Below are 17098 nucleotides of genomic sequence, written 5' to 3' on the forward strand. Positions count from 1 at the left end.
TGCAAAAATGATGAGGAAAGTCCTGCTCATCTCTTCCTGCACTGTACCTTTACTCGGGAGCTCTGGGGGATGGTCTACAACAAGCTTAATATCTGTTGGGTTATGAATGATAATTTGTTAAATTTGTCCTAGGATTTTCAGGGCCCCTCTTCCAACCCCCTTATCCAACAACTATGAAAGCAGATCCCCCCTCATGTGAGTTGGAGTATGTGGAAGGAAAGGAATGCCAAGATATTTAGAGACAAAGAGGCCTCTGTAGAAACTTTGTTTGCTTGATTCCTTAAGTTGATTCTTGAGAATATCTCTATTTCTACATGGGACTGGGAAATTGCTAGATGTTGGAACATTCCCCCCTTATTCTCTCTTGTTGATTGCTCTAAGAGACTCCTAAGAGAAAGCACGGTCTGGACCCCTCTGGCTACACATTTCAAACTCAATTTTGATGGGGCTTCCAGGGGGGGCCTAGCTTCTAGTGGAGGGGTTATCAGATCCCATTTGGGGGCCCTTGTTGTTGCTTATGCAGGTAACCTAAATAGGCATTCCTCTAATCAGGTTGAATCTATGGCCTTAGCCTAGGGAATTCACCTCACCCTCACCATAGGAATCAAGATTATGGACATTGAGGGTGACTCCAAGCTCATCATTGATGCTATCAAAGGGAAGAATAAGCTTAATTGGACCATTGAGGGAGCCATTAGGGACACCCTAAGGCTCATATCCAGTCTTGAATCATTCAAAATTATGCATGTCTTTAGGGAAGGCAACAGAGTGGCGGATTCCCTGGCAGACATTGGTCTAAACCTCCTAGGATTGAGATGTTGGAGGAGTTGCAATTCCCTCCCGAACCATGTTAACTTCCTTCTTCAGGAAGAGAAATCCAAAATCTTTACTAATGATTGAGCTACTACCAAGTGCTTTCCTTACTCTCCTCTCTTCCCTTGGGGTAGTCTAGAGGTGTTGGTTTCATAATTCAAATATTGGGAATATCCCTTCGATCCTTTCTGATATGGTGGTGACTCGTTCAGCCAGGCTGGCGATGATGGATGTGTTGTTGTGTTGGCAATTCCTTTGGGATTACAACATCATGATGAGGTACAATTGGATTGGTAACGTGTTGGTTGTCATAGGTATTTGCTGGCTCTTCATACCTCATAACCAAGAAATCATTTCTAAAAGTGACTTTATTTTTTCCCATGCGTCCAACTTCATGTCTCATTTATTAACGTCAAGCTCGCACACTTCCCATTATCTCTTCTTGGCTTGCTTCTCAATGGGTCTCTACAACTTTCTCTGTGCTAATTTTTTCATGACTAAAGAAGCTCCATTGGCATAGGATATGGGGGGCGACAGAGTTAGATATGAACCATATAATTCGGATGATTTTAAAAATGATCCCTTGGTCTGGAATTTCTGCGTTGAAGGTGGGGTTGCCGATTTTTTGGATTGCCTAAAGGGCCATGGTGAGAAGCTCTCAGCTGCTTTTGCCTCCTCCTAGTCTAGGAGGCATGTCTCGGTGGGCAACATTACCTTTGATGTCTCTAAGGAGACTATTTCCCAGGCTACAAAGTTGACCCTTGACGGCCGTCACTGGAAGCATACCAACCATGTTGCAAATAGAAAATGTTTAAAATGATTCTTTCATAACCGCAAAGAACCCACCAAGATACAAGGTGGGTTTGCTTGGGAGGAGCTTAAACACTTGTGGAACATGATCTGCCTTATGATCACGAAGTACTTCACTCTCGAAGGTAGGCACAAGGTATTATACTACTATCATTTGCCCCTTCTCAATCACTTCTGCAACAATTATTTTCTTTGTCTGCCCTTTTATTTATTGCACTCTATTGAAAACTCTGTTAAAGACACCATGGATCCCAAGCATGGGGATAAGACATCCTACCTCCTTCACCAGGGCCTCATTTACAGGTTGTATAAATTCCATGAGTCCCTTTGCCCCCCCAGAACCTTTTTCTCTCTTAGCCCCCCATGTCTACTCCTCAGTAGCTTGCTGCCCCGTCTATGGCATTCCCCATATTTATCTAGTAACCTCATGAAGGCTTTGCTATGACCACCATGTCTCTGCCTACTTATGCCTCAGTTGTTTCCTTATCGGCGGTCTCTCCCAATTTAACTCTATCACCCTCTCCCAGTGCTTCTCACTCCCTATCCAAGGGCAAAGGAAAAACCCCTATTAAACACAAATGTATTGTCTTTGATGATAATTCTTCCTTTGAGGATGCTGAGAATGACAATCCTTCCCCTAATTCTGAGGTTAAAAGGAGATCCTCCAGACTGGCTTCCAAGAGCTGCAAAAAGAAGACCCCTGTGATCAAAAATCTTGACTTAGAGGAGGACCCCATTGGGGACAAGGAGGGAGAGGACCCTAATACCACTATGGGGGCCCCTGATGGGGATGTTGTGGATGTGGATATGACTAGGGACCCCATGGTTTCAACCACTGTTGGTGCCACTGACATGGGTAATTCTGAAATGCAAACCTAGGACCCTATTGATGTTAAGGATATGACCCCTATGAACATGGGCACTAAGGGTGTCATGGGTGAGGAAATTTCTGATAACAAAGCCTTGGAATCTGGTAACTTGGACCCAGATTTAAAAATGGTTGATAAGGTGATACAATCTCTCCCCATGATGTGCCTAGGTAATGACATTGATAACTCCCCTGCTAGAGATGTGCCCAAAGAGATTGAAGAGACTACAAATGACATGGCTTTTGTGAACCCCTAGGGTGTCCCCACTCTGCAACAAATGGAAAAGCTAAGCATGAATGTGTTGGACATCACGCAAAGGATTGAGAACCTCAGCCCCGTGCTTGAATTGCAGGCTATCAAGGATGATGTCAACCGGCTCAAGAGCAAGATGGAGGCTTGGGATGCCCAAATGGTGGGCCTTAACAAATTTTATTTGCAGGTGTTACACAGCTCGACGCTCACCCTCTCTTTGCTAAAGGAACGTACTGAGGACACAGAGGAGGAAAAGCAGGAGGCTAGGGACCTTTAAAAGTTCCTGTCCAATGAATAGAACAATGCCATGGATTCCACTGGGGTGCGTAAGGCACCCCTGTAGTTTGTTTTTATGTTTTCTACCGTTGTTTTTTATTTCTAAAGACTTGCTCCCTTTTTGCTGATAGTTGTTGTTATTGTTGTTATAGTGCTATTTATGCACTATGATTTTTAATAGTTATGCTATGAAAAGGGTCAGTGCCCTTGTCCTCATTGCTTTGTTAATAAAAAACAATGCTTCAAACCAAATATGCTAAATTATCTAAATCATGAATGTAAATATGCAAATTGATGTAAAGAAGCTCATACAAAGACATGAAAATAACATGAAATCATACCAATCCTCAAGGGAGAGATATTGCCACTAGATCTCCTATTACTCTTCAATATCTTCAAGGCTCCTAATTGATGATGAATGCTTGATGAAATGTTTTTGAATGTTGTTGAATACTCCACATAGGCTTCTCTTTCACTACATAGAAGGCTCCTTATGCTTGCTTTCCTGAAAACTCCTTAGATTAGATAGATCTTCCTTCTTAGTTCCCTTCAAATGAAGAAAGAGAGCTCTTATGTATGAAACCCTAGATCTTAATTTTGACATAATTCTGCCTTTAGGCCGACCTAGGAATTGATTTTCTTGCCAATATTTTGGGGTTAAGCATTATAATATCATAGAATTGTACTCCCAGAATTTCAGGAAAAAAGCCAAGGACCATGTGCACTCCCACCACGATCTGACCAACGTTTCAGGGCTGTTAGATATGATGATATTAGAGAAAATCCCAAAGTTATAGCTGATTTAGAGGTGTTTTGATATGCGAAATCGTGCCTTAAAGGTCAAAATAGGACATAATTAGGGTTTATGATTAAATGATTTATTGGAGGAATAATATAAAAAGGGCCACACTTAGGGTAAAGGGCCCAATTTTATAATGTATGAAGTGATGAAATATGAATTTAGATTTAATTAAATTAATTAATTAAATGGTTAAAGAGAAATAATAATGCAAGATGCAAACACACTAAGGTGGGTGCTAACCTAAGTGTGAAATTGTACCACCCTAGCAAGGGTGTACAATTTACGACACTACACCTTCTATGATGATTTATGTAATTTTTTTAGTCTCATTAGTACCTAAAATAATTTTTTTCATTATTTACTACTTTTTAGATGTTTCAATTCTTTTGGGAGAAAAAAATGAAAAAAAGAGACTTTGTATGCAAAATTTGTGAGGATTTAAAGTTTTAAATATGAAGGATTAAATTCAGATGATTCTAATTAAATTTTGGTGCATAATATAATTAAATTACCTTACCCATTATATAGGTCTTTGAATCACCTTTCCATCACCTATAAATAAATAAAATTTTGATAAGAAATGCAAAAGTTATGCCCATTTAACTAAAATATATTTTTTAGGCTAAACAAAATGGATATTGGTTTTGGAAAACATGACATCAAAACAATGATGTCAGGAAACATATATCCTTTACTAACGGATATCCATTTTGATTTGGTATTAACAAACCAAATTCAAATTTTGCCTGACCCATACAAAATTTCAAATCGAAATTTGACATGTTTGGCAAAGTAAAAAAATACATTTTTTCCCCATTGCCACTTTTTGGCCTACTTTGATCTTGCACATACCCATTAACATGTCATAGAAACATATATATTACATTTTCTACATATTTTATACTACTTTATTTAAATTAAAAAAACTACTCACTTTATTCTATACATGCTAGAAAAGTTGTATGTTTAATTATTTTATGGGTGACATGTACACCCAATGATCATTTTTTTAAGATGTATCCACTTTGAACATTAGAAAAAATCAATTGAAAAACTTGCATTGCATGTTCTTAACTATCTATCAGCCATCGAGTTCTAAAATACTTATGAAACACAAAATGGGGGGTGCATGACTAATGGAATGCTATATTTTAGTAATAAAAATAGGACCACTTAAGTGTATGCTAAGAACTTTACCTTATTAGTTTAGAAAGTATATTCCAAACACTAGAATTCTTGTTTCTTATCGCATCTTGAATTACTTGTTGAAGTTTATATTTTTTAATTTCAAGAAAGAGGTGGCCACATATGACCCCCTTTTAGCATCCTATTTCCTAACACTTACCCAAATAATGAGTGGGGAGATTGAAGCTTGAATTATGATAAATAAAGTAATGGATGATCTTGTGAAATAGTGCCCATGTGGCAAAATATATTCATTTATGAATATTTGAGGAATATATTGGTTGCTCTACTTTAATTTGTCAATATTTTAAATTTTACATAATTTATTGATTTGTCTTGGGGTGAATGCAACAAGATGGAGGTCCAAAAAGTTGCCAAAAACTTTTTTGGCCCCCATCAGGCACTTTGTCATGCATGAAATTTGAAACTAGTTATAAAAAGCAAAAAAATATTTTTAACTGTTCATTTTTTCTTCACAAGTCACGAGTTTTGACTGATTTATTTGACCTCTAGATTTCATGCACCAAAGGAAGAATATGTTTTTTCTCCCAGAGGTGTGAGATTGTCATCAAAATGGCACCACGATGTCGAGGGGTTCAAATAAGTATGCATTTTTTTTTACTCTCAAATTTTGTTTAAATTGTGGATTAAATAAGGGTTTTAAATTAAAATTTGTTTTAAATTTTAAGAATTGAGAATCCATCTAAGAATATGGAGAACCCACCATCACCTCCTCATCAAAAGCCTTATGAATAAGAGGCACATCCAACCCTTCCTTCAATTCCTAGACATCCCCTAGGCACACAAGAAAACACATCAGCGAAAATTGAAAACAACAAAAAACAACTTGAGGAGTTTATCAATATGCTTAAAGGTCTTAAATCAACAACCTCTCATACGACAAGCCTTGCATACTCACTACAATCTATCGTAGCCCATGTAGGTTCAGTGAGTGGTCAAATTAATATGTGGTTCAACAAAAGAGAACAAAACCAATTTTATGCAAACAAGTTATCATATGCTGAAGTAAAGAAAAAGATAATTAAAAAAGTTGACTTGTGTATACTTTTCACGGACCCTCGAACCAATCAACCCATACAACCTGGATGCAGGAGGTTCCCTATCCATTGGTGCCACCACAAAGGGATAAGGAAAAACTTTTGGGATAAGTGTTAAATGGTTCTCAATTAGTCACAATGGAATAATCATGAGGTTCCTTAGTACTTTTTGAGGAAACTCTATTGTGAGTTTGTCCTCAATTAGATCCCTAACTATTTTAACTATCTAAATTTCCAAGGTAGGGGTGTGGGATCCTCACATGAAAGAGAAGGGGAACAACTTGACCCAAACGTGGTACTAAGACCCTTGGGTAGACATATGGTAGAGTATGTGACCATTCCTTCCATTATGAAGGAGAGTGTTGAGGTGGATACCTTAGAGTCCATTAGCTTATTGACTCAGACACTCATACAATATTCCCTGCCTCTAGTACATGTTAATGGGGGTGAATCTTGTAGGCCCTGAGTTCCATCTCACTATTGTCAGTCATGTGGGTCTCTTTGCAGTTATGACCTTGACAGTAGTCAACATGTACCTACAGAGTAACCATTTTCTACAGAGAATATGGTCATGACAAAGTCTTTGCTAAATGAGACATTCAACATTGATACCCAGGTGAATTTTTGCAAGTTCATTTTTTTTTTAATTTTTAATTTTGAAGTGTTAGAATAACTAAATTAGTACAATGATTATGATAAAAATCTAGGGTCAAAGTGTTTATACTGTAAGCATTTAAAATACGTTAATGCTTGTGGTGTCATACTTTAAAATGTCTGCATTACCTTCTTTTAGGATTTTTCACATTTGCTAACATTTCTATTTTGTGCATTCGATCTTTATCATTTGTCAACATCATGTCATTCTTTTGCATTCTTTTCCTATTCGATTCCATTTTCCTCTAATTTAAATAAGGTCTTGTCAATATCAATTTTGATTCTTAATTAGTTATCGTGATCAACTTGTCATATCAATTGGACATTGTTATAACACTAATCGATGTTAAAAAGGGGTTTGTCTTGAGTCTTTATCATTTACAATATCAATCATCTATGATCAATCATTTATCATCTTGGATTATTTTGGATCATTTCCAATCTTCAATTATCAATTTATTTTTCAATTTTGATCAATTAGTCATGATCTTTATCAATCTTTATCCAATCGACCTTTTTATCAATCTTTGATCGATTTATCGTCGGTCTTAGTCAGTCATCAAACCCTCGTCAATTTAGATCAATCAATCATTGATCCTTTGTCAATTCCTAGTTATCAAATCAGTCTCTTTGTCATTTTCAATCATTTTGTCATTGATCTTCGTCAATCAATATCAAATCCATTTCAATTGTTTCTTTGATCATGATTGTCATCATGTGTTTATTGCTTTAATTGCATCATGAACTAGTCTTAACCTAATTCATCTCCCCTTCCCCCTTTCGAGGGTTTTATAATTTCTTTAATTGTTAATCCCTTTCTAACATGTCCTCCTTAGGTTAAATGTATTAATTCATTTAACCCATGTCTTTTGAGTCACAATTCAATGATATATTTAATTGGCTAATTGTCTCATTTTGTGAGAGAAATTTATAAATGAAAAATTATTAATTTCTCCTACCTTTTTATTTCCTAACTTTCCCCCCTAATTTCTCCACTAATTAGCTCCCCTTTTGTGCTCAATTTGTCTTAATTGAAAAGATATTTTCCCTCTACAATTTATCATAAGTTAATGAGCTCTTTTTTGCTCCCAATTTGTCATAATCGAATAACTCTTTTTTCTCCCAATATGTCATAATAGAGAGGCACAAATTCTCTCAATTTGTCATCCTCTTAGCATAGAAATTTTTCATTTAATTTTTCATAATCATGTCATTAAATCATGCCAATTTGTGAATTAATCTCTTTTTCAAATTTGGAGGCTTTTGTCCTATAAAGTTGACTCTTTTCTCATTCAATTCTAACCATGCTTCTAGTATCCTTATGCTATGTTTTTAATCTGCTCTTGTCATTCATTTTGCTTGCAATCAAACTTGTCTTGTAGGTGAGATCCACAATAATTTGAAGGAGAAAGAAGGACAATGGAGGAGAAATGAAGGGAATACATACTTTGGTTTTTATTTTATTTTTGGTATTTTATCTTCATTCCTTTATTGAATGTGTTAGGGATTGATTTCATAGCATTTTAGGCTTTGTGGTTGGCTTAATTCCATGTTATGATGCTTTTGCCTAATTCCTACCTCACATTTTTTGGTGAACATGCATAACCTGTCTTTTGAGTGCTTTTAAGTGATTACAAGTCAAAATTGTAGGAAAAGGATCCTTTCAGACCTTTCTCAGGGTTTTTGCGCACTTGTAGCCTGCTTCTGTGCACTTGTACCCTAGAATTGTGCACTTGTGAGCTGGAATTGCATGATTTTGAGTTGAAGTTATGCAAGTGTGACCTAGACTTGAGCACTTATAGCTCTGTTCTGTACACTTGCATAAAATGTTTGAATTTCAAAATTAATCAATCTTTCTTTGGTTGTAAGGTTAAATTAGGGTTTTGAAGTGTTTAATAAGGCCTAAAATGAACTCAAATGGCTTTTAATCAGGTCTTGGTTAAAGAACAACAATATTTCACCATTTCCCTTTCATGCAATTGGTTTAAAAAGAATAACAAACATTTCAATTTGGGCTTAAAAATGAACTCAAATCTTGCAAATCAGGGTTCCAAGGGGTTCAATAAACTCACATATCCTAAATAGGATTGAAATGAACAACAAGATTCATACTTTAGCTTGATTAGGGTTTGCACAAAGGCAACTTCTGCATTTAGCTTAGAAGGTTTCAAAAGCTTCCACTTCTCAATTTAGGGTTGTAATTGTTATATTAATTAGGAATTCACCTTATGATGCTAGAAAATTAAATTATGCAATGAAAACATAGGGAATTATGATGTCCAATAAAGGCTTTTACATCAACATTGTTGGAATCACTGCTGCCGTTACACCAAAAGATCGAGTTGTTAGTGAACGAGAGAGCGACCAGAGTGAAGGATCCATGGGAGGCAAGAGAAAGCCATGTCATGAATCCATAGGAGGTGTTGATCGTGACCAAAAATCCCCCCCTCAACACTTACTGAGGATTCCAGGGGCACCCCCCCTCCGCACCATCAGAGGATTCCAAGGGTAACTCTTAGGATTCGAAACCGTGACCTGGCGCTCTAATACCAATTGTTGGAATCACCGGTGCCATTACACCAAAAGCTCAAGTTGTCAGTGAATGAGAGAGAGACCAAAGTTAAGGATCCATAAGAGGTGAGAGAAATCCATGCCGCAAATCCACAGGAGGTGCTGACCGTGACCAACAAACATTTAGGGTTTTATGGTCATATTAGCCTTCTATTTGACCAAATTTGATCTCTGCATAACTTTATACCTCTAATTTGTAGGTGCACTACATAATTGCATGAGTGTGAGCTAGACCTACGCATGTGTGAGCTAGACTTGTGCAAGTGTGAGCTAGAATTGTGAAGGTGTGAGATATAACTGTGTAGGTGTGTGCTTTGTTTTGCGCAGGTGTGTCTCTATTCTGCGCACTTGACTGGGCAAAATTTAAGGTATAAATTTGGAATTCAGTTTTGAATAAGTTTAAAATCAGTTTATTATTAGATGCTTGGGTTTTTGTGGTATTGATAATCTGTGCAACAACTTGGTGCTTGTTGGGAGAAGAGTTACATTGAAACTACTAATGTATCTGATGTAGGACGTTGTTGAAGACTAAAATTTGAAATATATTGTCTTTGATTTTAGTAGTTATACAATATTTGGACTTGGGCTTAAAATGAACATCTATTTTCCGTGATTGGCACACTTGTGCGTGTGAGAAAACCTACTGCTAACACACACTATCCTATCCCTTGGCTCTCGTAGTCCTAGGTGCAAGAGAAAAGTGTTAGAGATACTCAAGTTTTCCTTTTTTGTTAGAGGGCCTGCCTCCCGAGTTGTCATATTGGCCGGTGAGAGGGAATGACCCAAGTGGTACTTTAGCCTGCTATATAAATTAACAAGTTTGGCAAAAGCTTCTACTTCTTGGTGAAGTTGGTCTATCCGATAGGTTTCCTCAACATCCACACTTATGTGAGATGCGTAAAAATTCTCTTATGCAAATTGGGATAGGTTCTTAAGTGGACCATGACTGCATGATAAACACCAAGTTCTATTGAAGTTACTCCACTATGAGCCAAATTATTTTAGTTTCCAAAAAACTCTCTATTTACTGGCATAGGAGGTCGGAGCTCTAAAGTCGTCCCACAAACTTACAGTTCATAATTGAGATAGCGAATTCCCCGAGATCTTTGAATCTTTGGGATCTCAAAGTCTGGTGTACCCAAAAAGTGAGTGTCCTAGAGGGGAGATAGTGTCACCAAACTTTTATGCTATCCAATATGAATAAGTGTGGCTCAGAGAAATTCGTAGTGGGAATCCAATAAATATTATCTTTGCTAGCCTTAGGATTGTGCTTTAATGTGTTTTATTTCATGGAAAAGACAAACAACCATTCCATTTTTTGTTCTTGTTAAAATTTCACATTAAAGACAAAGACCATAAATAATATAAGAAAACACAAAGGTTCATATCAAAGACAAAGTCATAAACAACCATGGTTATTAAAGATCAAACAAATTTCCAAAAAGTAAAAAATGTGTCCCCAAAACACTCCGATTTATCATCCAACATTCAAAAGTTCTCAAAAAATATGTCTTGTCAAACAATTGGATACCTTGGTTTGGAAATTCATGTCACTTAGAGTTAGGTTTTGCATAGTCCAAACCTAGGTCTTAGAACATACACATTGCCTTTCATATTTAGTCCATTGCATTGTCATAATTCCCTTTTTCACTTAGGTTCAAAATTGTTTTCCTTGGTCTTGATCCTTCATTTCTATTGCGTTATCATCATTATACCAAAATTATGTCTTTGCTTAGGTTTGATTTTGCATATTCAGAGTCATTAGTCCTTGCACATCCTTATCACATTGGCTTTTATCATTGCATTATCACAAACCCTAGTCTTGTCTTAGCTATATTTTGTCATATCATATCCATAGATCATATCGGATCTTGAGATCATATCATATTTATATCGTATCCTTAGGTTTTGAAATTATAAATTCCTTCTTGCATTTAGTCTCAAAATTAGGTTTGCCAAACTTGAAAAATCAAAACTTTAGATTATACCCTAAGTTGTTGTTAGGGAGTCTTGACCTTGTCCCAAAATTTTCCTTTTATCAACACTATCATGTCAAACCTAGCTTAGTATCCAAGCAATATAGGTGAGACATTATCATTTTTCCTATCATCATTTTTGTCTTTTGTCCCTTTAAGGTCTAGATCATTTCAATTTCCCAAGGTTCTATCTTTAGGTTTGCATTTCAAAAGTTTGTCCAAATTTTGAAAAATTCCAAAAAACACAGGTTGCATTATCATTACCTAAAATTGCAAATCATTTCCAAAAAGTTCAAAAGATCCAAAAAAAAAAGTTAACATTCTTGTCATAGATTGCATTTGGTTGCATATCATTGTTACCCAAAAATTCAAAAGTCCCAAAATACATAGATTGCATTTCTAGGTCCAAGGTTGCATTTGTATTCCTTAAGATTGCATTTAAGTTGAATATCATTGATCACAAAAACATAAGTTGCATTGTCATGCTTTTAGGTTGCATTAGTTTCATATATCATCCTTAAATTCAAAAATCCCAAAAGCATTACATAGCGATGTGCCTGTTGAAACAAGGTCTAAGTCCAAGAAATCACACAAATCTACATATCAAGCCATGTGGTTTCCAATGGATAACATACCAAACACACAAATTCAACAATATCGGACCCAACCACTTGATTCCAATGTGGGTTTGCCAACCAACATACTACCACAATATGGGATAGTAAAACTAGGACCTCCACCATACTATGAACCCATATTTGTGCCAATGAAACTAGGATGTGGAAGTGTTCCACTAACACCATTTGGGAGTGCACCATTTTATTTTAATCTATTGAACCCACAACATGTCATACAACCTCCAACGTCATATGGAGAACAAAATATTTTACAAGGATTTGGATCAAATGATGATCTTCCACAAAATACGGATCCAAATAACCCAATAGATTCTTCATTATATTTAGATGCCTCCGAAGATATTGATATAGTCATTAACAACCCTAAAATGACAAGGAAAATGGATAAATTTTTGAGCAAGGTATTTCAAATGTATCCTAAGAAATATAAGGATATGATGAAGAATTTTGCTACAACCTCAAGTGATCAAGCTATTGTTGAAACTCAACATGAGGTAGACAATCTCTTAAGTTTTGAGCCTCCTCAAAATGAAGTTAATATACAACTAGAGGCTCAAACTAGGTTAATTAAGAAATGTGCATCTAAATTTTTGAGTGTGAATATTCCACCAAAATTAATTATTGAGGCACTCAATAACCCATTCTATAATACAACACCAAATCTGCAATATCAGATGGTGATGAGTAAAACATTGACAAATGTAACACAACAAAAGGTATCACAAGCTCCTCAAGTTGATTCACAACTAGAAATGAAAGAACACTTTACTACAAAGATGCCTCATACCCCTGATATTTAGAATAATCAAATAGCACAATGAGACACTTATGTGCATCCAAGTTCAACATATATGATGACTTATGCACAAACAACACAAAATTTGTTAGCAAGACCTTCGATCATGGCAACTAAAAGAGTAAACAATGGTGCACAAACACAACAAATATTATAGCAGTTAAAAAGTACACAACATGCACCTTTGAATGTGAAAATGAATCAAGCACAACAAAGATATCACACTACACAACATGTGGAAATACCTTGATCAATGCCACAAATGAATACAAACTTGCAACAATAGCCATTTGGACACATTTCACAACAACTTAATATAGTTGCAATACCGTACATAAAGGTGAAACACTAGAAGGAACCCAAATACAATACACATAATTTCTTGAAAATATTTGGATATGTACCAGGACAACAACAAGTGGTGCAAAACCAACAAATTCCAAATCAATATCAACAACATCAACACCAACAACATTATGTGCCTCAATATACACAAGGGTAAGCAAGCTATTATATACCCCAACAACAACAAAAAGAAAATGTTTATTATCAACCATAGACACAATTTCAACAATCTAAAGGACAATATCAACCTCAAGTGCAAATGGAAATCCCATCTCAACAAGCACAACAAAATTCTCAATATCAAAAGATGGAAATGCTGCAACAACAAGAGCAATATCAAAATGTATATATGCCAGAAATGCCAAAGACGACAATATCAGAAAACTAAAGCCCATTTGGGGGCATTGTGTACTAACAAAGAGGACATGTAGGGATGAATAATGAACTTACAAAGTCCTCACAATCGAATGCATTAATGCAACAAATTGAGAAGTTGCAATGACAAGTTGACGCATTACAAACTAAAGGGAGAAAGAAACTATATACACAACAATATTTATGTCCAAATCCATTCGATAAAAGTTTTGTCTATGCCTCCCTTCCCTAAGCATTTTGAAGCACCAAATTTTGAGTAATATAAGGGAAAAGGTAATCCTAAAGATCATATCTAAGCTTTATACATAGCATGAAAATAAGTAAATTATGATGATATATATCTTATGTGGCTTTTCTCATGAAGTCTCATAGGATAGGCTATAGATTGGTACACACATTTTCTTAGCAACATGAAATCATGGAATTAACTGGTTGGGAAGCTCATTTGCCACTTTGAATTCACCATAGACAATGAGATAACTATGTTAAACTTAAGTGACACAAAGAAAAATATAGGGTAACCCTTGATGAATTTCTTGCAAAGATGGTGAAGCCTAGTTAGTCAATGTTCTCTTAATATCCCTAAGGAACAACAACTTGACTTTTATTTAGAAATTGGTACCATAAATGATGTATGAGATAAAACTAAAGAGTCCAAGTACCATTTAAAATCTCATCAAGAAAGGAATATACATTGAAAATGCCCTTGTCGGTAAGGGAATCATTAAGATTAGTAAGTTCAATAACAATTCAAATAACTTGAGTAACAAGAATAAGTTTTGGTCCAAGAATAAGAATGTTACCAATGACGAGGTTGTAGATGCAAGAACTATGCACACAAATCAAGCAAAGTTTGTTATAAAAGGACCAAGTGCTCAAAATATTCAAGCCCCTAAACAAACTCAACAGGAAAATAATGTGACGAATGCAATCCAACAACAAAATCAACAACATAGGCCTTTTTGATCAAGGGATACGTCTCCTCGATAGTTTATATCGTGGGGAGAGCCGATTGAATAAGTCATGAAATAGTTGATTCAGGCCAACTTCATTAAATTGCTAGACATAAAAGAGGAACCACCAGTAAAGCCACAATGGTGGAATGATAATGTGTATTGTGCATATCATCAATACAAAGGACATAAGACTTGCTTGATCAAGACATCATTGAGGTTGATTCTCCCATCGAAACTTCTAATGTTGATCACACTATCTTCAAGACCCCCTTACTTGATCATGACAAGGGAAAAGCCTCCTCATCGAAATCAAATAAAAAAGGCAACGTTAATTATACTAGCACATCTCACACCTATACTATAAATTTCTTTAATACATCAGACAATAACGTGTCGACCATAAAAATCAAAGAAAAGAATGCCTCATGTATAGTGGCTACTTGCATATCCAAGCTAGTCCTAAAGGGAGCCCCCTCAACTCCTCCTAACCAACCCCCACAAGTCATTATAATCTTCTTGACTATTTGGAAAGACACTTGCACAAATTTCAATCCTTGAGTTGTTGAGAATGTCTCCTATGCATAGATTTGTTCTGGACAAATCTCTAACTGAGTCAACTATGCCTATTGAAATTGATGTTGACCAATTCCAAGCCAAGATAGGACATCTTTCCACCTCTCAACATGTTTCTTTCATAGATAATGACATCCCTAGTGACAAACCACACCATACTAATCCCCTACATCTTGAAATATTTGTCCATGATTGCAAAATCAGAAGAGTTTTAATAGATGACGAAGTAGGTCTTAATATCTATACCTTGATAGTCATAATCTCACTTGGATTGACTGAAAGTGGCATAGATCCTTCCAGAAGGATAATAATAAAAGCTTATGATGATGCCCAACGCCCATCTAAAAGAGTGATTATTTTTCCCATCAGAGTGGGTCCAGTGGCAGAGAATATTTTGATGTATGTTTTGGACCTAGACCTTCCTTACAACATGATTCTTGGCCACCCTTGGATCCATGCAATGAAAGCAGTTCCCTCTACTTATCACCAACATTTGAAATATCCATACAATGGAATGAAGCTAACAATTTTGGGAGATCCTAATCCTTTTCAGTTTTGTGCTAACTTCAAAACCACTCTCGAACAACAAGTGCCAGTAAACAAAGAAGAACCTTCTCCTAGCTATTATTAGTATGTGGATCCCCAAACATTATTGGAATCTCTCAAGGGAAAAATGAAGAATAGGATCAAGGATGTGGAGAATATTCTATGACTTATACATTTCTCATTGGTAAGCTACCTATCTCACCAAAATCACACGGGAAACCATATCTTTTGCACAAAGAACCTAAAACTATCATCTAATATCAACCCCCTACCACATTTGCAAAGTGGGGCGAATTGAATAAGGAAACTTTGGATGAAGATGTATTAGATTGGCTCTATAAAGAGGAAGCAAACTCACCACCAATCTAATTGCCAGTGGAACAATATGGTAAAGGTTTCACCATAATGCAAAAAAAGGGATATGATGGACATAGTGGATTGGGATCAAAGAAACAAGGAAGATTAGAGCCAATCATACCTGAGATGCGACATAGAACTTTGGGGCAGGGTTTACTTTAGTGGTGAATATTCGCCAATGGCGAATATTTCACGTCGATGACCTAGAAAATGATGAATATATTGTACCGATTAGGGGTGGCCATGTCACCCGGACTTTATAAATATTTTTTAAATGCACGACCCAATTTCCCATTGTTTTATGTAATTAATTGTATCTCTATCAATATTTCACCAATAGAATCTACATTTTCCATAGGTAAATTCAATATTTTTGCCTACACTTTCCAAGATTGTCTTAATAGATGACCATAATTCACCAATAGTCATATAAAGATTTATTGGCTAGGAGGACCCAATTCACTTGGCATTTTGTAGAAGCATATCTCAATTCACCCCAATTTTTGCCAATTCTATTATAATTGCCAATTAATTGGACGACCCATAATCACCTCAAAAATTACATAAGACATGCTATAGTTAAGCGTGATTTGCCAAATATTTATATATCAAAATCACCAAATAAGAATTGGTATAAATACAATCAAAGATCAACTTTATCTCTACAAAATTTGGTCATTTCTGAGCTCTCAATTCAGATCACTAGTGAATTTTTAGACCAGGAACAACCATTATTGCTGATTGCATTGGCAACTGTTAGTGACCTAAAGGTAAGTGATCATATTTTTGAAGTGTTATAATATTACTCTGAATTCATCTCTATTTGTTTAGATTGTTGAGTTCATTTTGTATTTCTCTTAGGAACTTACACAAAAAATTGAATTTGAAACGACTTTCTTGCACCCCCGAATCTGGATTCTAATTTTTGAATCTCCTTGGTTAACTAGTTTTTTTTTGGTGGTAAGTGCTATCTTTATGGGGATAGCTCCCTATATTAAATCCAACCAAGTTACATAGAGATTAACATCATATTTTCCTAACACACTACCCATTACATCCAACCTCCATTATTAACAGACTCTCCTATGCTAGAGACCACCCCCTCCCAAAACATAGAAAAACACATATCCTCATCCCCCTTAGATATATTGTAGAATGATAGCCAATTTCTCTCCAATTTACATCACATCTCTATTGGAAGCCTCCAAGAGCTAGTTATCCCCCTATTGATCATCCTTTGAAATGG

The sequence above is a fragment of the Cryptomeria japonica genome, chromosome 7 (genome assembly GCF_030272615.1).
Source record: "Cryptomeria japonica chromosome 7, Sugi_1.0, whole genome shotgun sequence".
NCBI lineage: Eukaryota > Viridiplantae > Streptophyta > Pinopsida > Cupressales > Cupressaceae > Cryptomeria > Cryptomeria japonica.